The sequence below is a fragment of the Phascolarctos cinereus genome, unplaced genomic scaffold (assembly GCF_003287225.1).
Source record: "Phascolarctos cinereus isolate Bilbo 61053 unplaced genomic scaffold, phaCin_HiC Scaffold_9;HRSCAF=440, whole genome shotgun sequence".
NCBI classification, from domain to species: Eukaryota; Metazoa; Chordata; class Mammalia; order Diprotodontia; family Phascolarctidae; genus Phascolarctos; species Phascolarctos cinereus.
In genome coordinates, this window is record NW_027556402.1 from 51,570,319 (window position 1) to 51,595,653 (window position 25,335).

Here is a 25,335-nt window from a genome sequence, read left to right on the forward strand (position 1 = left end):
TATATTAGAGAAATGAGGGCTTTATTAGAGAAACATGCTATAAATCCTCACTCCTGCCCTCACCCCACTCCTGTTTCCCTTCTAATTTTGGCTTCATTAGTATTGTTTGTGCAAAAGCTTTTAAATTTCATGTAATCAAAATTATCTCTTACTTCCCATGATCCTCTCTATGTCTTGTTAGGTAGTCTATGTTGACTACATATTAGCAATTAATATTCCTCCAGTTGTTTAGCTATGTATTTGTGTGGAAAGAGCTTGATAATTGTGTACATATAGTTTCTGGGTTTGTCTTGTCAGGTAGACTCCAAAATATTTTATATTTGTCTGAATTATTTAAATGGAATTTTTATTTTTATCTCTTCCTGCTGGAATTTGTTAACAATATATAGAAATAGTAATGATTTATGTGGGTTTATTTTATATCCTGCAACTTTTCTGAGTTGTTCATTATTTCAACTAGTTTTTTAGTTGATTCTCTAAGTATGCTATCACATTATTTGCAAAGAACAATTGTTTCTTCATCGCCTATTCAATTCCTTCGATCATTTTTCCCCCTTATTGCTATAGCTAACTTTCTAGTACAATATTGAATGATAGTGGTGATTATAGACATCCTTGCTTCATCCTTGATATTGTTGGGAAGGTTCAAGGCTTCAAATTTATCCCCATTACACTTAGTGTGTTAGATAGATACTACATATCTTTTTAAGAAAAAATCCATTTATTCTATCCTTTCTAATTTTTTTTTAAATAGGAATGGGCATGGTATTTTGTCAAAGGCTTTTTGTGCATCTACTGGTGCAATTAGATTTTTTTTTCTTAATTTCATTACTTATATGTTAATTATGCTGATATTTTCCCTAATATTTAACTAGATTTACATTCCTGGTATAAATCTCAGCTGATTGTAGTGTATAATTTTTGTGATATATTGCTTTTATCTACTTGCTAGTATTTTATTTAATTTTTTTTGCATCAATATTCACTAGGCAAATTAATAATCTATAGTTTTTTTTCTGTTTTTGATTTCCCTGGTTTAGGTATCAAAACCATATTTTTTTTTCAAAAAAGGAATATGGTTAGGGCTCCTTTTTAACTTTTCCAATAGTTTATTTAGCATTGGGATTAATTGCTCCTTAAATGTTTGGTAGAATTCACTAGTGAATCCATCTGCTCCTAGGGATTTTTTTCTTAAGGAACTTATTTATGGTTGTTCAATATATTTTTCCTAAGGTTAAGTTATTTAAGTATTCTATTTCCTGTTAATCTGGTGATTTTGTATTTTTGTAAATATTCATCCATTTCACTTATATGTTCAATTTTACTGGCATATAATTTGGCAAAACAATTCCTAATAATTGTGTCATCTTCATTGCTGTTATATTCACATTTTTCATACTTGATACTGGTGATTTGGTTTTCTTCTTTTTAAAAAAAGTAAAATTAATGAAAAGCTCATCTATTTTATTTTACTTTTTTTTTTTTTTTTACAAAACCAGTTCCTAGTTTTATCTAATAAGTTTCTTTTCTTTGGCTTTTGTTTTTTTCTTTCAATTTTATTAATCTCTCCTTTGCTTTTCATGATTTCTATTTTGATATTTAATTGGAGATTAAAAAAAAATTTGTTCTTTTTCTAGTTTTCTTTTAGTTGCATGCCCAATCCATTTATCTGCTCTTTATTTCTTTTAGTGATGTACATATTTAGAGATTTAATTTTTCTATTAAGTGCTGTTCTTCCAAATGAATTTTGTTATAACTTCTTTCTAGCTCTATAAAATAATTCTTTGGTAGTTTGTTTGGTATCACATTGGATAAGTAAATTAGAATAGGTATAAATGTCATTTTTATTATATTAGGTTGTTGTATTATTTAGATTTTTCTTTATTTGTGTGAAATATATTTGCATATGAAAATATTTGAAAATTTGTTGAAAAATATTGTGTTCATATAGTTCCTGGTTTATCCTGTCTGGTAGACTCCCAACTGTTTTATATTGTCTGAAGAAATGGAATTTCTCTTTCTGTCTCTTGCTGTTGGACGTAGTTGGTAATAAATAGAAATGCTGAAAATTTGTGTGGGTTTATTTTATATCCTTCATCTTTACTGAAGTTGGCAATTGTTCAAATTAGTTTTTTTAGTTAATACCTTAGGATTCTCCAAGTCTACCATCATATCATCTGTAAGAAGTGATAGTTTTTGTTTATTTCCTATTCTGACTCCTGCAATTTCTTTTTTTTGTGTATTGTTATAGCTAGCATTTCTACTAAAATACTGAACATAGTAGTGATAATGGGGTTCCTTGCTTCTCTCCTGATCTTATTTGGAATTCTTCCAGCTTAACCCTATTGTAGATAATGGTTGCTGATAGTTTTATATAGATACTATTTATCATTTTAAGGAAAGTTCCATTTACCCCTATGCTTTCTAATATTTTTAATAGGAAAGAATATTGTATTTTGTCTAAAGCTTTTTCTGCATCTGTTGAGTTAATCAAATGACTTTTGTTATTTTTTGTTATTGATTGATCAATTATGCTGCTGCTTTTTCTGCAGCCTCCTCCAGTGTCTGCTGTTGGCATTGATGCAGTATGGCTTGCACTGTACCTCAGATCTTACCACTATCCCAGTGAAATGGACTTTCTTAAATACATCTTGGATTGTCCCAGGCTGGAAAATTGTTCTGAACTTCAGTTGGCCCTTCCACTGTACAGTTTGATTTAACCATTATTTTAAAATTTGGGAGAGGTCCACCATCTTGGCTCCTCTCCATTCTCCAATTCTGTGTTTTTTGGGTTTTTTTTTTTTTGGTGAGGCTATTGGGATTAAGTGACTTGCTCAGAGTCACACATTTAGTAATTGTTATGTGTCTGAGGCTGCATTTGAACTGAGGTCCTCCTGACACCAGGGCCAGTGCTTTATCTACTGTGCCACCTAGCTGCCCTTCCAATTCTGTTTTTTAAGGAGTTATTTTCAACAGTGAATTTTTGCACCTTATTTTCCATTTAGCCAATTGTGTTTTTAAGTTGTTATCTTCTTTGTGACTTTTGTGGCTCTCTTACCAAGCTATTAATTGTCTTTTCACATTTTCCCTTTGTTCTCATTTCCTTGCCAAGTTTTACCTTTATCACTCTTGTTTGATTTTGAAAAGCATTTTAACTATTCCAGGCACTCTTGTTGGGCTTGTGTCCAATTCATGTTTTTTTTTTCCTTTGAGCCTTTGCTGGTAGTTGTTTTGACTTCAGTGTCTCATTCTGAGTTTGTGTCTTCACCTTCATTACCACCACAGTATCTTTGAATGATAAGGTTCTTTTTATGTTTACTCTTTTTTTTTTTTACCCTACTTCTTGATTTTGTGCAGGTTGGGTTCTGTTACCAGCATGGGAGGGAGTAGAGGCACTGTCTCTGGATCCAGGCTTTTTTATACTGAAGTTTTCAGGGCTACTTTTGGAGGGTTAGACATTTTTAGTGCTTTGAAGGTGCTATGATCAGGGGAAAGATGTGATCTGCTCTCCCTTGTCTGAATTCTGATCCTAACCCAGGAAGGTCCCCTGATCTATTGGAATTACAATTGATACTGTTCCTTAGGGCCTCTCTGATCTTAAGACTGGAGATTATACTGTGCATGAGGGTCCCTGATCTTTTTGGACCAGAAATGATGCTATTTCTCAGGCTTTCTGATCCTTTGTGACCAAAAGTGATATGACTTCTAAGGGCTTCTGCTCCCCCTTAACCAAAAGTGATCCTCTCAGACCTTGGACTATGGCCCAGAAGTAAGTATAAGCAATGGAGTTGTCAAACAGCATCTATTCCTGCATCTAGTGCTAGCACAGGGGTCTCCTGTGATCTCTTTCTGACTAGGTGCCAGTTCTCCTTACCATCTCTGTCTTGAGAGTTCTGGAAGCTTCTGTTACTTATCACTACCTGATCTCACTACTGATGTTTCATCCATGTGGACTCTGGGGTAGCCTCCACCACTATGTAACAGATTTCTCTTTCAACTTTCCAAGTTGTCTAGGGCTGGAAGAATGTCTCAGTCTGACCTTTTTTTTTTTTTTTTGGTTTGCTGCTCCATCCTTAGATTTGAGGTGTTATTTTAAAGTTGTTTGGAGGGGAATATTTAGAGAAACGAGCTCAGTGCTTATTCCTTCTTCTTGGCTCTGCCCCTAGTAGTATCCATTTTTAAAAACCATACAGATGGAGAGAGAGAGAGAGAGAGAGAGGGATGAAACATAGACATACCACAAAATCTAGTAATTAGCTTAAAGAAAACGAGATCAGCAGAAGTATACACATAATCATTACTGTCACAAACTGAAACTATGTCAAAATGATTGCATGTCCTAAGTAATTTGCACATAATTACAAAATATATGTATATACAACATTATATGTATGTATGTGTATATATATGTGTGTATATGAGTGTATTATCTATATATGCATACATACATGCATACATACATACATACATACACATTTATTTAAATGGATATTATATGAAACAGCTAGCAAGTACCATGAATAGAGCACCAGGCTTGGAATCAGGAAGACATGAATTCAAATCCAGTCTCTGACATTTAGCTATGTAACCATGGGCAAGTTGCTTCAGTTTTCTCATCAGTGGGCATATTAATATTACCTATCTCCCAGGGTTGGTTTGCTTATCAAGTGAGATATTTATAAAAATGTTTAGCCTGATACATGGTAGGTACTAGATAAATGATGCTAAATATGGTGATGATGTAAAAACTAAAGATAACTATAAAAATAAACAAAAATGGATAAGTTTTGTACCATTAGAGAATTAAAGTGATAGTAGAACTGATGCTTAAAAGATAAAATACAAAAGAGCTATGATTTTGGTCATCATATAAATTGCTTTCATTTCCTGAGAGATGAAAAAAATACTTAAGTGCCTTGAAATAGAACTTGTGTCAGAAATATATAATGGAATTATATTCAAGAAATAAAATCATAATACTAAAGACTTGTGTATTACTTAGGATTTTGTTATCTTTTATGGGTAAAAAAAAATACTTCTCTGTTTGTCAATACAACTTTGAGAAGTTTTTACCTTCACTTTGGCAAATGAGTTGTTATTTGCCCAAAGTACAAGAGTACATTGGAATAAATCATCATTTCAATCTTCCCTTATATTCTATTGAATTTTATGAAAGTAAGGCAAAATTTCTTGAAGAATAGAGCTATTTCATAGACATTAAGAAATAAAGCACAATGAAAGTGTGCAGGGGATCAGGGATAGAGACAGACTATAGAAATAAAATTGAGCAAATTTTTGGAACCTATATTTGATTCTTAATCTCAGACTCCAGAATTTCTGATTATGATATTTTTAAAAAGTGTTGTAAGACAAAAGACTTAGTTTGTTTTTTTTTTTTATAGTGGCTGGGGATGAGCATACCAAAAGGTATCTTTATATTTTAATTATGAGGGAATAAGAAAGTATATGCTTTTTCTTCACTGTGCTAATTCTACTTTATAACGGATCACTGACAAGTATTAATACTGAATGTTAAATCAAAGCTTTTTGTATATTTATGTAAAAGTACACACATGATACATACATACAAACACACACACATTCACAAATATTGTGTATAGGGATATGCTGGCAAATGTTTAACACCAAGATTGATGTTAAATGTATATAAAACACAATTTTACATTTAATCTACATTATTAGCATTTTTGTCATCATTTTCTTAATTTTAGACAATAAAAAACAACAAAAATGAAACCCTGCACCGTAGAATTTGTTGATTTCTCAAGCTTAAATGTTAATTGAAAATTTATGATAGACTCTTTCAAACTGGTTCTTGCTGTCTCTAGCACAGCCATCTTGTCATTTGTGTGTGTGTGTGTAAAATACGCAAATGTATATATGTAGAATTAAATATATGTGTAATTAATGTACACATGTACGCACATATGTGAAAGAAAGTAAAGTAGGGAGGGTAGGCAAAAGATTGCAAAGGGTTAAGTATTAACTAGTAAGTGAGAAGTAGAAGGATTGTGTTTCAACTATTCCTTTAAATATTGGCCCTTCTCTACCCAAGCATTATGGCTTTACCAGATGGTGCAGTGGATAGCGCACTGGCCCTGGAGCCAAGGGGACCTGAGTTCAAATCCAGCCTCAGACACTTGACACTTACTAGCTGTGTGACCCTGTGCAAGGCACTTAAACCCAATTGCCTTGCCCCTCCCAATGGAGGGAGTAATTTAGAACTCAAAATCTTATAAAAAGCAAAGGTTGAAAACTGAAAATTAATTAATTAAAATACTTAATTGAAATAAAAAGACATTGCATTAAATTACTGAGGTAGCAGCAGGTGCATGTTCTTGGACCCCTGGCTGTCCTTTCTACTTTTTTTTTTGTTTCCTATTCCTAGAAAAATGAATGCAGAGATCATTGTTTCCAGGTTTGGAGATTATGTGATTATGAGAGATCTGGACAACCTGGCTCCACTGTGTGTATAGACAGTTGTTTGCCAAGGAAGCTTCTCCATTAGAGAAAGGTATTAACAAGAGGATAGGCCCAAGTTTGGCCATTTTATTGGTGAATAGGCACCGAGTGTCATTTGGACAGATCAGTATCAAAATGAAATGCAAAATTTCAGATAAGAAATCCTAAAAACTGCTTGATGTTCTGATGAGGTTTAAATATTAGCCTCCCAGAAGACTGTAACGGTAGTTAAAAGTTATAGAATCCTGTTTTAAATTTGCTTTGTCAAATTGACACTTCCGAATGATGTGTGTTTAGCACTCCTTTTGCATGTAGTATATGCATGCTTATTCCATATCTGAATTCATTAGTCAGCCAATAAATATTTGTTAAGTTCTTATTATGTCTTAAGTTTTGGAAATATGAAGAAAGGAGAGAGAGAGAGAGAGAGAGAGAGAGAGAGAGAGAGAGAGAGAGTGTGTGTCCATGTACTCAAGGAGCTTAGATTCTTAAGACACAAGATGTAAATAACTATATACATACATATAAGATATATGCAAAGTAAAGTACAGGTAATCTGAGAGGAAAAAGCACTAGAATCTGAGAGAGGACTGAGGAAAGACCTCCTGCAGAGGTGAGATTTGGTCAGTCTAGAAGAAACCAAGAGGATCCACAGATTTTTCCAGGGTTGGAAGACAGCTACTATAAAGGTGTACTTAGGGAACTGTGGGAAGACCAGTGTTGCCATATTGTAGATGGTATGAAGAAAATCAAATGTACAAAAAGTAGAAATCTAGCAATGGAGCAGGTTAAAAAGACCTTTAAATTCATTGAAGTTTATATTTGATCTTAGAAATCACAGGGAGATACCAGAACTCATTAAGCATGGGCTAGGCCTGAGTATGGTCAGACCTACACTTTGGAAAAATCACCTTGCCATATGATTGGAAGATGGATTAGAGTAGAGAGAGACTTGAGGCAGGGGGGCTAATTACAAGTCTACTACAACAGCAAGCAAGAAGTGATCAGAACTTAAACTGGGGTTGTGGCTTTGAAAGTGGAGAAAAGGGCAATGACAGATAAAAAGGTATAAACAAGACTTAGCAGTGGGTTGTATAACTTGAATGAATGAAAGTGAGAAGTTGAGAATGACATTGAAATTTTAACTTTAGATAACTGGGAAAGTGGTAGTACCCTTTACAAAAATAGCAAAGTTCAGACAAGGGGATGGTTTTAGATTTTGGGTGGGGTAGGGTTTTAGATTTTGGGTGGGGTAGAATATAAGGAACTGTATCTTGGACATGCTGTGTTTGAGATACCTATGGGGCATACAGTTCAAGATTTCCCCAAAGTAGTTGTTGATATGGAACTATAGCTCAAAAGAGACCCTGGGGATAGATATATAGATCCAGGAATCATCTGCACAAATATGATAATTGGACCCATGGGAGAAGATGAGATCACCAACTGATATAAGATAGCACAAAAAGAGAAGAGGGCCCAGGACAGAACTGGGGGGGACATGCAGGATTAGTGGGCATCACATGGGTGAAGAACCAGCAAAGAACACTGAGAAGTTATTGGATGAAAAGGAATAGAAATAAAAGAGAGTAATGTCATTAAAGTGCAGAGAAAACAAGATATCCAAGAGAAAGTGATCAGAGATCAAGAAGGATGAAGATTGAGAAAAGGTCATTAAATTTGCTAATTAAGAGATGATTTATAACTTTAGAGAGGTCAATCTTAGTTAAATGATTAAGTTGAAGGGCAACCAACAGAATGTTCAGAAAAGCATAGTTGCCGCACCTCTCAGAAGTCACAAATGCTAGAGATGATGTGGAAAAATAGATACATTAATGAATTGCTGATGTAGTTGTGAACTGGTCCAACCATTCTTGAGAACAATTTGGGTGGTGGTCGCAGGGCCGAAATAGAAATATGTTTTTCATGATTTCTTACCTATAATTGATATTATATTTGCATCCTTCTTAGCAGGTGGGAGTGGGGCTGAAGGGAAGGAGAGAATTCAGAATTCAATATTTTAAAAAAAGAATGTTGAAAATAAATAAATTATAAATTTTTAAAAGAGTAGTGGTTATTTCTTGTCACAGGTCCAGACCAAATCCAAATTATTAGTTGTTCTAAAGAATTACACATGAGAAAATGTCATGACTGTCTTCTAAGTATCCCACGGAAAATGTATTGCGTGAACAACCATGAATATATATTTATAACCTCCACTAATATCCTACTTTGATAAAAGTTACATAGTAGCATAGAAATGTCCTTGGCTTCTTTTTATTTTATTTTTTATTTTTTTGTGCATACATGTGGGGTATGTTTTTTTTTTTAATTTGATTTGATTTTTCTTTTTTTATAGGCAATTAAGGTTAAGTGACTTGCTCAGGGTTACAGAACTAGTAAGTGTCTGAGGTCAGATTTCAAATCAGGTCCTCCCGATTCCCCAGTTGTGCTACATGTTTGGGTCACCTAAGTGCCCTGGCCTTGCCTTCTTAAAAAGCTATTATAGTGAAATTAAAACTCTAGAAAATCTTGTCAACCAGAAGAAGCTTCAAACATGTACTCAGTGGTGAGCTGCATGTCTATTGTTAGAGGACCAACCTCAATAAGTACAATGAATCATCATCAAGGTGCTTGCCACTCATTTATTCATTTTTGTGTACTTATTCATTCACTTATTTATCTATTCTTTCATTCATGTATTAGTTTACTCATTTATCTGTTTATTTATTTCTTCTTTCTGATTTTGTTGTTGCTTTTTATTTTGTTCCTTTTCTTTGGAGGAGCACATAGATTTTTTTTTTTTGGCTAGGCAGTGGGGTTAAGTGACTTGCCCAGGGTCACACAGCTAGTAAGTGTAAGATGAATTTGACTCAGGTCCTTCTGAATCTAGAGCCGGTGCTCTATCCACACCTAGCTGCCCCTGGGGCACATTGAATTGTAAAAGCCATTTATTAATGCAGAGATTTATTACCTACATATTTGTATAGAGTCCCAATACTGATTAAATCACTGATTCTCAAAATATTGAAGTAAGTATCCATTATTAGAACTGATTTCAAATCTAGTCTCAGAAATTTACTAGCCTTGGTTTCCTCTGTAAAAAGAGGGTAAAAATAGTACCTACCCCCCCAGTTGTTATGAGGATTAAATGAAATCATAATTTTAAAGTACTTATACAGTGTATGACATATGGAAGTCCTATATAAGTGTTAGCTATTACTATCATCATCATCATCATCATCATCATCATCAGTAGTAGTAGTAGTAGTAGTAGTAGTAGTAGTAGTAGTAGTAGTAGTAGTGTTCAGTCATTTCATTTATGTCCCACTCTTTATTACTCTGTTTGGGGATTTCTTGATAAACATACCCACTTGTCATTTCCTTCTCCAGCTCATTATACATATGAGGAAATGGAGACAAACAAAGTTAAGTGACTTGCCTAGGATCATGCAGCTAGTAAGTGTCTGAGGCCAGACTTGAACTCACCAAGATGAGTCTTCCTAACTCCAGGCCTGGCACTTTATCCGCTTCTCCATCTTCCTGCTTCTGGACTTTCTGTTCTCAGAATATAAGCTGTTTTTAGGATCAGATGAGATATTTGTAAAGTACTTAAATACAGTAAAATACTTAATATAGTACCCAGCACATAACTGCTATAATATAGTATAATGTTTGCTCCTTCTTCCTCTATTTCATTTATCAAGTGCTTATTACGTGCCAGGCATTATGCAAAGCATTCATATTTAACTGGCTTACATTCTGCAATTCGATTCAACAAATTCAATTCAATTTAGAAATTTTAAAACACTGTTTCAATGTGATTATTATTTCGGGAAGGAGAGTAATGTGAAATAAGTCTGGGAAAAGTAGATTGAAGCCAGATTAAAGACTGAAGCAGGAACATGAATTAGGAGGCCGAGATCTTAAACCAAGTAAGCTTGGATAGTAGCCAGATAGATGGGGGAAAAAAAGAGGAAAGATGTAAAAAAAATCATCTATCTAGAGCTAGAAGGGGCCTTCAAGGACAAATTCAGACTCCTAATTTTCCAGATGAGAGATGAAGAAATCAAGGCACAGGAAAGTAAAATGACTTGGCCAGGATCACACAGCTACTAAGTATCATACTGTAGACACTTAATGAATGCTTATTCCTACCCCTTCCCTCTCTTGAGTTCAGAGATCATTTTATTTTTGATTTTCTTCTTACCAGTGGTTAGCAAGTGCCTTGAGCTTAGCATATCCTTACTAACTGCTTGTTCAATATCAGTTAGAAATCTCTGAGCCTCACTTTCTGCATCTCCAAAATGAAGGACAAAAATACATACCCTGCTTATTTCATATTTTATTATTGTGAGAGTCAGATGATGTAATGTATATGAAAGTACTTTGAAACCATGAAGCCCTGCATAAAGTAGGGAATTACGATTAGGGCATTTAGCATCTTATTACCCAATGAAAATTTAAGTCATTCAGTTGCACTGATTTAGACATGGGCTTTTGCTATGGCACTGAGAGTGTGCCAATCTCTATAAGGATTGGATGAAAGCCAAGATTCAACGCTTCAAATAATGGGTAGATTCTGCCATTTTGTTGCATGAAATGAGGGTCTGGTGGTTACTTTGACCCTTTCTGCTACATGTTCAAATCTTTAAGTCAGTGGTTTAATGTGATTTTCTTTAGTTGCAAGCTTTCTTTAGAGTAGACTCTAAGCAGAAAATCTCAAAAGGCATTTGTTTTGTAAAGCTCTTTTACAAATCATCCTCATTTCATGGCCTAATTAATCAGTATTCTTGGGAGGATGAAAGGTGATTTGCCTGTTACAGCAACTGCAAAGTATCCTAATAGCATAGCTAGAGAGTTCCAAGGTGGCTAAGGTCATTCTTCATATTTGACAGTTTCCCATGCGTTCTTTTAAAGTTGTACATATAATAGAAACCATTATTTCTATAAGAATTACACTACTTGACTATAGGTGCTCCCAGAATTACATGATCTGTTACATATCGACTAGAAAAAAATATCTTTCTATGCTAAATTGAGCATATAGTTACACTCGGATATCCCAGCATCACCCTTACCTCACACGATCCAGAGATAATGAGAACTTTTGCAATCCCTTCAATTAAATCCTTGTTGTTAAAAAACAGTAATAAAATATTTCAAGTTGAATGTCATAAAGTCAGATTGACTTTTCAATTTAGCAGGATACCCTTGTTGGGATACCAGGAGCTAATGTGGTAAGCTTCCTATCCTTGGGTTTTAACGAACATTCAAATCTAAAAGGAAGCCTTACTTGATTTTGTTATATGTTAGCATTAGCACCATGAAATTGGCTTATTGAGCTAACTGAGCCTCAAATCACAATTTTACAATGCAACTTCCCAAGGCATTGAAGGGGGCAGGCCTACTGCCAAGTGGCTACTTCATTCTTTCCACAGGGAAAAGTCCAATGGAGGTGGGCAAGCCCATGGCTGGTATTCCCTATCTGCCCCTTTCTTGTGTATAGTTTTGACATGAAATGCCTTATAACAAGTTCCTGGTGGCAACCATCAGTGATGAGAATATACTAAAAGAGAAAAAAGCAAGGCTGGAAAAAATAGGAAAAAAAATGAGCCTATGTATTTTCATAGTTTAAGCAGCTATATGCTTTTTTTTTTTCCATTCAGGGGTATCTGTTTACCAATGTAGAATTATCTGCATAATTACAGATCAAACCAATCAGCTAATATCCTGGAAGGCTAAAGGTCATATCCAGCGTAAGCAATTAGCTCAGTTGCTTTTGTGCTGTTAATACCCTCTCACTCCAGGGTGGGTGCCTTATTCCCAGGACTGATTGCCCTCTGTCCTATGGCTCCAAGTGATGTAAATTGTATCTTGTCCCTAGGTAATAGAGATCAGTGTTGTCTTGTCTGTCCACTCACTGCTGATGCCCTCTCTGCGCTGCGGTAATGGTTTTGGTGGGCAATCAGGGAAGATGCCTTCTTGACTCATCTCTCATAATAGATTGTCCTCCTCAGGCAAAATTGAATAACCCCCGACATGGCCTGGAGGCAAGCAATGAGAATTCAATAAGTCTGCAGGGTCAATGTCCTGTCATTTTTTTGGCAAGCAAGTAATTATTCTGCACTAACATTCAGGAAGCTGCTGGAGACACCTCTAGTCTGATGCTGCAGAAGTCACCTTAAGAGATTTTTCCCTCTAATAAGCAGTGATTTCAATGTTATTTGGACCACTTTCCATAGGAGTTGTATGTGTGTATTGGGTCCAGGCTTTTTTTTTTTTTTAAACCACCAGCATCTGTGGGAAAGTTTAACAACTTCACTGCCTCTTGTTTAATATTTTCCACTTTTATGGTTTACAGTTGTGCTGTCTATTTGCTTTTACTGATTTGTGAAAGATTTATTATAAACCAAATACAGCTGTCCTCCCCCCTTTCATAAACTGGAGCTATGTTGGCAAACCCATTTTCCACTATGAAAACAAAATCCGAATCGTGTCCCTTCATGCAGACTGCTGGCCAAGAGCATTCAGCTATGGTTTCGTGGTGGAGAGAGGGCTGCCAACACAACCATCAGTGCACTTAAGGAAAAGATAATGCCTATGCTTTAAAAAGAAATGGCCAGAAGAGAAGAAATGGCATTTTTCCCCTTCTGGTGGGATTTAATGTCATTATGTACAGATTTCAAGAAAGATGAATTATTAAAAAAAAATCTTCTGTAAATTCAAACCACGTGAGTGCTCTGTTTTTACAGTGGCATTTGTGTATTATTTGCTATTTAGCCATCTAGCCTTTACCTAATACTAATAATATCATTAATCTTTTAATGTAATATTAATATTGTTATTTTCTTCCTCCCATAAAACTTAAACACCTCCACGTTTATTTCTCCATGAGGCGTATGTTTCACTGTGTCATTGGCTCCTTTGGTTCTATTTATGTCACTTTGTGAAGGAAAAACTGAATTGTGAATCTCCAAGAATTCACTTTGTCGTAGATTAAATGGCTCCTTCCCATTAAGGAGGGCCTTATTTTTTTAACTGAATAACCTCACCAAAAAAAAAATGAGAAAAACTGGTTCCCAAATCTTCTTACAGACTGTGGTAATTTAAGTTGTTCCCCCTCCCCATCTGTCTCTGCATGGAAACTCTTGCTTTATTCATTGAAGGAAACCTTTATCTTCTTCCCCCTGAGATCAGCGCACACGAAGTAATGAAGAGGCTCACATAAGAGCAGAATAAGCACTTTCCATGACTGATTGGTGATTGATTATTGCTGGGATGTCTCCCCATGGCCACTCATCACAATGCTTTTTTGACAACTGAGCTCTGTTCCTGACATAAAAAAGTGTTTTGATCTGCATCCATTTGGTTTGTTAACTGTGACAAAACTCAAACTGATGCCGATTGTGTTCAGCTGTCAATGTTGATTGAGAGCCCGAATGTCAGAAGAGGCCCATGATAACCATATCCCATCCTCTTCATTTAAAATATTCAATCTTGGGGAGAGTTCAAGGGATCTGTACTTGAATTATTTTTCATCTTCTTTTTGCATTTAGGGTATATTCATTATAATGTACTTTTGGCCTTGTTTAATTTTATTATTTTTTTTTCTCACTTCACATGATTCACAAGTCTGCTTTGTGATTTTTATACATTTTCCCTACTACTGCTGCCCTAGTAGTGACACTGGAACATTGGGTGGAGAGAAGTAACCTTTGCATCAGAAACAATGGCATTGGATGTCCCTTTATGCTAGTCATTTATTTTGTAATACAATAGGAGAACATATTATAAACAGAAAGAAGAAGAGTTGATTTTAAGGAGGAAAAAAACCTTGGTAGAATCTGGTCCATCTTATGCAGTTCAACCAAACCCAAAATGCACTCACTGATCAATCTGTTTCCTTCTTAATTTTCTTAATTTAAATCTCTATTATTTTGAATGTAATAGAATGTATTGGCTACATTTATGTCACTTTGTGAAAGAAAAGCTGAATAAGAAGATTATAAATTCCTTACACTGGAATATTTTAGAAAATATTTAGCATCACCTTTGCCTTCTCTGCATGGGGGGGAAGGGGAAGAAATATATGTGCAAAATATTATGTGTATTATCAGATTCCATTCATGTAGAAGCAGCTTGGTGAGATGGAAAAGGTACTGGACTATAAGTCAGAGGACTTAGGTTCAAAATCTGGACCTGTATTTGCTACCTGTGTGATCTCAGGCAATACATTTAACTTCTCTGGGCCTTACTCAGTCTCAGCAGTAAAATGAAGAGATTGTACTCTAAATCCATAATCCTATAGGTTGGTTAGTTTTGCTGAACTGCTCATTTCCCTGATTTTCATTTTGAGTCTTTGTTACAAGTGATGGCTCTCTGGGGAGGTGAGGGAAGAAGGAGAGAAGGAGGAATATATTTGGAAATCAGGTGATATAAAAATGCAAGTAAAAGTATTTGTCACTAAAAGTCTCTGAGCTTCTTATTTTAGCATACTTATCTTTATTTATTTATGAGACTGAGAGTTATAGCTAAGATTAAAATGCAATTTAATTTTATAAGTTGACTTCATTTTTATACTTGCAATAGCTCAAAGGTCAAGAAGGTTCATCCTTTTTTCCCCCCTACATTTTTTTCCACACTTTTAAAGCCTTTTCCCATCTACTCCAAAGCTTGGAATTTCTCCTCCCCAGATCACACATTTCTACACAGCACAGACCTTGCGTCAGATCAACTGTTTGCAATTGCATTAATAGATTCATGTCACTCTTTTGAGACAGTAGCTATTACGATTTTATTGAAAAATCAGAGTAAAGTATTGTAGTAAAAACTACTTTATATCACTTTTGGCATGCACAGCTCCCCTCCCCTGTTATCATTCTCTAGTTGCCCCACCTTATTTCTAAATTCCCTGATTCAAGATTTCCATTTGCATTTGGTCTATTGGATTCCAAAGCCCAAGTTTGATTTTCTTTGAGTTTGTCATAATATAGCTACCATAAATGATACAATTTTAACCAGAAGGATTATATAAAGCTTATTTTCTGATGCTCTGACTTTTTTTTTGTAATTTCTTTCTCCCTTCATTTATGAGGTACTAGATTTTAATAAAGAAAAAAAAAAACTACTTTAACCCTCAGACAGCATCCAAGAAAATAGCTAGATGGCAGTGGAGCTAATAAATTGGTGCCTGGTTTTAATGTTTCACTTTGGATTAAGACACAGGTGGCTATCAAAACCAGTCCCTGGCCTAATTAAAATGTTATCTTCAATATATCTTTTCTTATGCTGTATGCCTATGTTTTGTAGAGACCGTTTAATTCTGAATTTCCTCACTGAGAAGTAAAGATCAAATTCAGACAAGCCTTGAACCTTTTTTTTTAAAATATGAGCTTTGATTTATCTACATTTCTCTTTGATGGGTTTCTTTCATATTTATTTTTCATTGGCACGTCCATGAAGCAGTCCCCGAATCTGAGTGGTATGCACCAGGCTAGTAGGGATGCTGGTACTTTTGGCTGACTGCCAGTGCAGCACATGTTGGCAGCTGTCCTTTCCCCAGCTGCTCTGGTCTATGTGTGAACAGTAGGGAGGAGGGAACCCTAAGGAGTCAAAAAGTGTAAGGGAGGAAGGGCAGAGAGAAGAGGTGGGAAGCCCCAGGTTTTGCAACTGTCTTACTCCCATGCAGCAATATTTTATCTACACTGGGAGCATGGTTAGGCTGGGGTAACATCTCTTAAAACACCTCTCCATGACTGTTTTCTCTTTTGCCCTTTGCTTATGTCATGTATGGCCAGAGTACACTTGGATGATGGTCAATTGCTCACCCCGCAAGACAACCGATCTCAGCAGACCTCAGCTGTTCCTGTTACTTTCCATGAAACTCATAAGGGACTGGTAGCTTCCAGAGTCCTGTCATGGTGGTGGATTGGTGGTGGTTGTTGTCCAGATTCAGGAAACTTACCTTAAGAAGAGTTACCACTGAAATGACAGAGGGCTCAATGAACCAGATAGATGATAGAATCATAAAATCTAAGTTCCTAATGGGATTACCATTTAGTTTTATCCATTGATTATAATTTCCCCTGCTTTAGCATTCCTGACAACAACCAGACTCTGTGTGGATATATTCCAATGTGGGAACAAACTATATCACAAAACATCCCATTGCACAGCACAGCTCTTATTGGTAGGAAACTTTTCCCTCCATAAGCCTAATATGATTCTGTAATGTTCACTCATTTCACCTTGTCCTTTCTTCTGGGGACAACAAAAAAAAAATGTAGCCTAAACCCCCTTTCACTAGTCAGTCCCATCTAACTCTTTTTTTTTTGTCTAGGCAATGGGGTTAAGTGACTTGCCCAGGGTCACACAGCTAGTTATGTGTCTGAGGCTGGATTTGAACTCAGGTCTTCCTGAATCTATTGTGCCACCTAGCTGCCTCAGCCTGTCTAACTCTTGGATAGCTACCATCACCATGGCATGGCAACAAGGCAGCTTGACTTTGGGGATAGACTGTTGGATCTGGAGTCAGGAAGACCTAGATTCCAATCTTGCCCATAATGCCATATGACCATGTGGCATGATAGCCATATAGCCTTTCTAAACCTTGACGTCTTCTTCTGTAAAACAGATATAGTAACTCCAGCCAGACCCATGTCATAGAGCTGTGATGAGAATTATAGATTATAGATTTAGATCTGGAAAAGAACCTAGAGATATTCAGGTGTTGCCCTCACATTTTACAGATGAGGAAACTAAGGTACACAGAAGTAAGTAAATGACTGAGGTATGATTTGAACTCAAGTCTGCCCGACTACAAGTCCAATATATTATTCATCACTCCATGATGCCATTAAAATGAAAAACACATTTAAAGTTATTTGTAAACTTTTAAGTGATATCAAAAAGTTTGTTATTAGTATTATAATACAAAAAGGAATACATGGCATATTTGTATATTTGTACTTAGCTACATAAGCATGCATGCAAGTATGCATTTTCTTCCCTGCTCACTCCAGTCTTATCTTCTAGAGAAATATCCCCATTTCCTTCAATAAGTATTCTTATGTTGATTGCCATTCTCAGAATATGCTGTAAGTTACCAATTTTTTTGGTTCTTTTTTTTTTTCAATGTGTAGTTAGTAAAAGTGCAGAGAGGAGAGTTCCAGTATATCTTCAGCTCTTTTAAGAAGTCTCTTCAGGCTCTTTGGGCTATCCAGCTATTTCAGATCTTTCTGCCTTTGAGCTTCAAAATAGAAGATGGATGATGCCAACCTCACTTGAGGTTGCTGAAGGAAAAGACCCTGGAAGAAGTTGACATGAGAAGAACTGGTGTGCCAATGGGCTTTGGAATTCCGGTTACATTCCATTGAAACATAGGATCACATAAACATTAAAGATTTTATTTATTCAATCTAAATACTCTATGTATGTTTTTTTTATTTATAGATTCATAAATGGATTCCAAGGTCCTTTTTTCATAATTTCACATGCACACATGCATATTCTATTCCCCTGCCTGGAAGCTCTAACCCTCAGGTTGGAAACCACTGGATCAAATTTAAAGAGGAATTAACAGAAGAATAGACAGAGGCAAAAAGTGATATGAAGATAATTATAAAGGTTAATTAAAATGAATACAAAGATCAATGAAAGAGAAAGACAGTTAAAAATAGAAGGAATGAATAAAGAAATCAAGAAAATGTTCAAAGAAACATAAACTCCTATACTTCCACATGATATAGACAGAGTGGATAGCTCCTGGGCTATGTTGGTAGGAAGAGAAGAGCCTATTGCTTTACAACTGAATTCTTTCCTTCAGTTTTTCTAATTTTTCATTAGAATTTTTAAAGAAATATAAATTATTGGCATCTAGGCAAGAGGGGAAGATGGAATTTCTCCTGCTCCAAATTATCAAGTCGATTTTAAGCACACCTCAGAAATCCAGAATCCTCAATCTCTGTCCCATCTAATTTGTTCTCAAGAAAAGAGCTGTAGCTACTTCATACTAAAATGTAAATGGTTAACAACATGTTAAAGTGTTATCTCTTCCAAAGGGATTTGAACTTTGATGAGAATTAAATATTTGAGTTAAGGGAATTAAGATCTTTGAGTAAGTGAAGTATTTGTGGGACAAAGGAAGACTTCCCTCCAACCCTATAACCATATCACCTATCCCGTTTACAGATGAGATTGATCCTGGAAGAGGTGAATATATATAAGCACCAAATGAGAGCTCTCCCAATAAAGCTTAGTGTGTGTGTGTGTGTGTGTGTGTGTGTTAATGAGATTTCCAGCTTTCACTTTAAAGTGGCAAGGTAGCATAACAGAAAAAATAACATTGCATCTGGAATCAAAGGACATAGGTTAAAATCCTGACTGGCATTTTTTATCTTTACTACATTGGGCAAGTCACTTGCCTCTCTGTCATTCAGTTTCTTAATATATAAAGGAAGGATTTTTAAAGTGATCCCTAATGTTTCTTCTAGGTCTCAATCTATCATTCTATGCCCCTACCTCAGCAAGGGGCTAATTTAGTCATCAGCGTATAAATAGCTACACTGAAGTACTGAACATTTGAAGGGAATCATCTAACCCAACTCCAAGTCTTGTCTTGTCACATAATACTCAAATTGTGTTTTCAGTACAGAAAATTCAGATGTTGTACAGTGGAGAACATTAATGTTCGTGTTGTCAATACCTTTGTACTGTTTATGGGCTTCATTTCTTAATATGTTATTTACTACTGAGGCAGCCAGATGGAATAATGGATTGACCAATGAATTTGGAGTCAGGAGTACCTGAGTTCAAATCCAGTCTCAGACACTTACTACCTGTGTTATTTTGGAAAAGTAACTTAATCCCTTTAAGCCTCAGTTTCCTTATCTGTAAGATTAAGTTAATAATAAGACTTCCCAGGGTAGTGAGGATCAAATGATAATATATGTAAAGTGCTTTGCAAATCTTAAAGAGCTATACAGGTGCTATACACATAATTATCATCATCAATTTCAAATATCTGTGATTTCACCTATGTGGATATCCCATCCACCAATGGTGGATGATGACCTCTCCTATAATTTTGTAAATGGAATGGCAGAGGTTTCACAGACAAATTATTCATTACACTGTATCCAACCTGACAATGAGTGTCTTTGAACCTAGAAAGACTATTCCTCAGATGACAAACTTATAATATGCACCACACTCAAAGTTTGTTAGGAACTACTATAGCTTTCACTTTATTGTCTTCATCATCATCATTGTCACCATCATCATCATCATCACTAGCATTTGCATACTGATTAAAGTTTTACAAAACACTTTTATATTATCTCACTTGATCCTTACAACAAACCCTCTAAGTTAGGTTCCATTATTATCCTCATTTTACAATTTATGAATCTAAGGCTGAGAAAGATTAAATGTCTTGCCTAGGATCACATAGCTAAGTGTTTGAAGCTGTATTTGAAAGCAGATATCCCTCCAAAGTTGTTTATATTGTTCTGGGCACTGTGTTAGTCACTAGAGATACAAAGACAAAAATGAAAACATACTTGCCTCCAAGGAGCTTTCCTTATTCTGTGTGGATACATGTTTACAGATAAGCATTATATGAAGTCATCCTACTGTGAGACCAAGGAAGTCTCCACAGAAGAAGTAGCACCTGAGTACAACTTCAAAGGAAGAAAATTATTCTAAAAAGAAGTGTATTTATACATATGATAAAGCTTGTATATATGCAAGGCTAGGAATCAGAATGTCAAGTTCAGGGAAAAGCTTGTGATGTAGTTTGGTGGAATTATACAGTAGACATGGAGAATACTGTAAAATTAGAAATATTACTTACAGTCAGATAGCAGAAGCCTTAAAAATCAGGGTATGTAGGCTGTATTTTATCCTATAGGCAGTAGGTAGCTACTGAACATGTTTTGAATAAGGGAATGAGTTAACTGGTAAGATCTTTGCCATAAGATAAAATTTTAACAGCTATGTGGAAGCTGGATTTGAGAGATTGGATTCAGATTTTTAAATTAAGCAGTTTTATTATTGTGGTCTAGATAAGAAGAGATGAGGATGTAAGTTAGGGCAGTGGCCATATGAGTAAAGAGAAAGGATGAGAATTGTTGTTGAGGTAGAACCAAAAGGACTGGTCATCTGGTTGATGCCAAGTGGTCAGTAAGAAGAGCTGACACCAAGGTTACAACCTGAGAAATTTAATGAACAATGGTCCTTTTAACAGTAACAGGAAGATTGAGACAAGAAGAATTTTTGGTGAGTGTAGTAAAAAAAATTCGCCTCTGTTTCATGTAAAGAAAATAGAAATTAAAAAATTCTGATTGTACATTCAGGTGATAATATTTAGCAAGCAACTAGAGATGAGAGTCTGGAGTTCAGAAGAAAAAAAATTTCTTTTTAGGCAATTGGGGTTAGTGACCCTTGCCTAGGGTCACACAGCTAGTATCAAGTGTTTGGTCTGAGGCTGGATTTGAGCTCAGGTCCTCCTGACTTTAGGGCCAGTGCTCTCTCCACTGCACCACATAGCTGCCCCCAGAAGAAAACATTTTATTGGATAAATATACTTATGAGTTAGTTATGTGAAGGTAGTAGTTGAATTCAGGGGAGAAGAGATCAACCAGGGAGAAGTCATAAGGAGAGATACTAAGATGATCCAGGACAGAGTCTTGGAGTTTAAAGTTCATAGATCTCTAGGGTTTAGGGGAGAGATTGATACAGCAAAGGAGATTAAGAGATAATATTTGAGAAACAGCAGGAAAGTCTGGTTCAAGGAAGTCAAGGACAGAAAAAAAAATAACTTGGAGAAAGGAGAGGTCCTTGCTGTAAAAAAAGCTTTAGATTAGTCAAAGAAGAGGAGAAAGAAAAGCAATTGGAAATCTCCAGTTTGCATATCTTCTAATGAATGACCAGAACACACACACACTCACACACTCACTCACACACATATTTATTTTCACTCAACATATGCATAGTACTTTAAGGTTTAGCAAACACTCTATGCACCTTATACTATTTGTTCTACACAAGAAACCCTTTCAGGAGGGTACTATGACTATTGCTGTCCTTGATTCTACAGATGAGAAAACTGAGGCAAAAAAAAGTTAAATGACATCCACAGTAACTGAACTAGGAAGTGTCAGAGATTCAGATTGTTCTCTTCCAACTTCAAAGTCAACATCCTGTCTCTCATGAGCTAAACCCTGAAAGCTACAGGCTCCCTACCTCTGAAAGTCACTCTCTCCAAGGTGAAAGTATTGTTTAAGCCCCAATTACGTGCTGTACACTCTGATTGGTGCTAAGGTTATGTGAAGAAAAATAATGCAATAGTCCCTGCCTTTAGGGAGCTTACATTCTATAGGCAATAAACAATATCATCCAGATAAATATGTTAAAGAACTGAAAGGTTTTTTTTTTTTTGGACAGAGAGACACCATTACTTGAAGGGGCACAATCATGAAAGGCTTCTTTCATAGCTTTCTGACCACTGCTTCTTAGTCTTCTTTGCTGATCCACGATCCAAATACTTCCCCAAGTTTGGTTGCACTCGGAGGCTGTTTTTCTCTTTACACTCTAATTTGGTGACTTCATGCACTCTGATGGGTTCACTTATCATTTTTATATATGGTACTCCCAGATCAACATATCTAGCTCTAGAATCTAACCTGAGCTCCTGTCACTTTTCTTGAACTGTTTATTAGATGTTTCAAACTGCATAATCTGTAAGCATCTTAAGCTTGACATGTCCAAAAGAGAGTTCATTCTTTTCTCCCACAAACCATGCCTCTTTTGAATTGCCATGTTTTTGTTGAGGGTGCTACTTTGTTTCCAATCACTAAGGTTTGAAACCCTAGTGTTATAGTGTTGACTATTTCCTATCCCTTTCCCTAATGTATCAAATTAGGCAGCTAGGTGGCACAGAGGAGAGAGTTTTGTGCTTGGAATCAGGAAGATGCATCTTTGTGAGTTCAAATGCGGCCTCAGATATTTACTAGTTATACAACTCTGGACAAGTTACTTAACCTTGTTTACTTCAGTTTCCTCAAATGACCCGGAGAAGGAGATGGCAAACCACTTCACTGCCTTTGCCAAATGGGATCTCAAAGAATCACATAAGACTGAAATAATTGAGGGGCAGCTAGGTGGCACAGTGGATAGAGCGCCGGCCCTGGACTCAGGAGGACATGAATTGAAATTGGGCCTCAGACACATAACACTTACTAGCTGTGTGACCCTGGGCAAGTCACTTAACCCCATTGCCTAGCCAAAAAAAAAAAAGACAAATGCTTGAATGACAAAATGTTCCTAACACTGATTATTCCAATTAAATCATTTTAAACCTCTTTGTCTTTGACTTTATATTTATTTTGCAATACTAGTGCATATTTTTTTTCACTCTGCTTTCTGTGCCATATATCACTTTCATACAAGTCTTCTCAGGGAATTTTTTTCTTAATTTTTAAAAACATTCATCATTCTTTGCAAAAACAGTAATGTTCTCTGTTCCTTGAATGTAATAATTACTCCACATCCCATCTTAGACTTAATGTTCTATTATATTCTCATAGTACAGTTTCTTCATTTCTCCAATCATTGATGACATATTTTGTTTCTAGCCTTTTGCTGTTGCAAGTAATGTGCATTGCTTTTGTCCACACTAGTCTTTTTTTTTGTCCATACTAGTCTTTCCTTGCTGTCAGCAATATTCTTGGGATATGGTGTCAGTACGTCAAAGGGCAGGGACACTTTAGTAACTTTTCTTGCACAATTCCAAATTCTTTTCCAGAGCAGTTTAACCAATTCATAGCTCTATCAGCAACAAATTAGCATGCTTCTCTTTCCTTAACTCTTTTACATCTTGAGGCTTGTTTTATATCTTCTGCATTTTTACTAACTTGATGAAAGACAAATGAAATTGCTGAACTTCAAAATTTTTATTTCTCAGATTTTTAGTGTTTTTAAACTCTTACGTACTTATTGATTAAAAAAAATTAAACACAATTAATGAATACCTTTCAGGACAGATTTCCAGGAGCCAAGATGGCAGAGTAAGCAGTAAGTCTATCCAATTCTCCCATACTCACCTCCTAACAGCCGTAAAATAGCACCCCTAAACAAATCCTGGACCAGCAAAAAAGATAGAGTAAAACAATCTTTTAGCTCAAGAAATGTGGAAGATCAGCGAGAAGGGTCTATCTCACTTGGGTAAAAGGGGAGGACATTCCAGGATAAGAAGTGTCCCAGCATACCAGCAGCATGCTCCATTGCAGCAAACCAGTGGAAGACCCTGAGCCCCAGGATAGTGGAGTAGGCAAATGCCAACACCAGGACCCCCATGTGTCTTAGCATAGCTCTGGGCAAACAGACATCCTCCAGCAGGACAAGAAAGTAGCCAGACCTCCAGGTGCCTCCCTTTTGCCTTAGAGAAATGAAGAAAAACCCATCAGGCTTCAGGTCATGCCAGACACCACCACTAGGACCCAACTCAGCACCAGGTAAGCTGTCAGACCCTATAGCCCCTAGCAGCACCAGCTACCCCTCATACCTTCCCCTCAGCATGGCACTACACACTAGGGTTCCCCAGGGAGCCCAGGTTAACATTAGGTAAACGGCCAAGGTCTGAAGACACCGGCACAAGAAGCCTCAGACAGTACCCCTTCCACATTGGGAGAAGAGCTCAAATTTAAAAGAAAGGAAAAAGGCCAAAAGAAAAGATCAGCAAAAAACAACAGCAAACAAAAATCTGACCATAGAAAGTTATTATCGTGACTGGGAAAACCAAGACACAAACTCAGAAGAGGACAACAATGTCAAAACATTTATGGGAAAAACCCCAAAGAAAAATTGGAAGTGGTTTCAAGCCTAGTAAGCACTCATGAAAGAGCTCAAAAAGAAGCTTTAAAATCATATAAGAGAGGTAGAAGAAAAAAATGGGAAAAGAAATGAGAGTGATACAAGAGATTTATGGGGGGAAAAGTCAACAACTTGGAAAAATACTTAAAAAGTAGAACTGGCCAAATGGAAAAAGAGATACAAAAATCCGCAGAAGAAAAGAACTCCTTAAAGAGTATAATTAGTCAAATGGAAAAGAAAGTACAAAGGCTAATTGAGGAAAACAACACTATAAAGTACTCCATGGGGAAAACAACTGACCTGTCATATAGATCCAGGACAGACAATATCAGAATCATTGGACTACCTGAAAAACATAATCAATAGGAGGACCTGGGCAGCATCTGTCAAGAAATTATTAATGTCCTGGAATGTCCTGGAAGCAGAGCACAAAATAGGCTTTGACAGAATCCACTGATTACCTCAAGAGAGAGATCCCAAAATAAAACTCCCAGAAACATTATAGCCAAATTTCAGAGCTATCTGGTCAAGGAAAACATTCTATAAGTTGCCAGAAAGAAACAATTCTAATATTGGGGAGTCACAATCACAATTACACAGGACTTTGACCTCCAATAACAAGACTGAAGAGAAGCATAAATAGGCAAAAAGGGAAAATAAAACATAAGTAATTCAATAGAGCTAAACTGTTTACATCCCTACCTGGGAAGATGATACTTGTAATTCTTAAAAAATATATATATCACTAATAGTACAGCTAGAAGGAATGTTCACAGACAGAAGCTATGGGTATAAGTTGAATTCGAAGGAATAACATAAAAATATGGGATGAGAATGAATAAGGTAAATTATCTCACATGAAGAGGTGAGAAAGACCCATTGCTGAGTAATAGAAGATGGGAGGGTGGGCGACGAGCATGGCTTGAACATTACTCTCTTCAGTATTGGCTCAAAAAGCCAATAATGTATGTACAATCA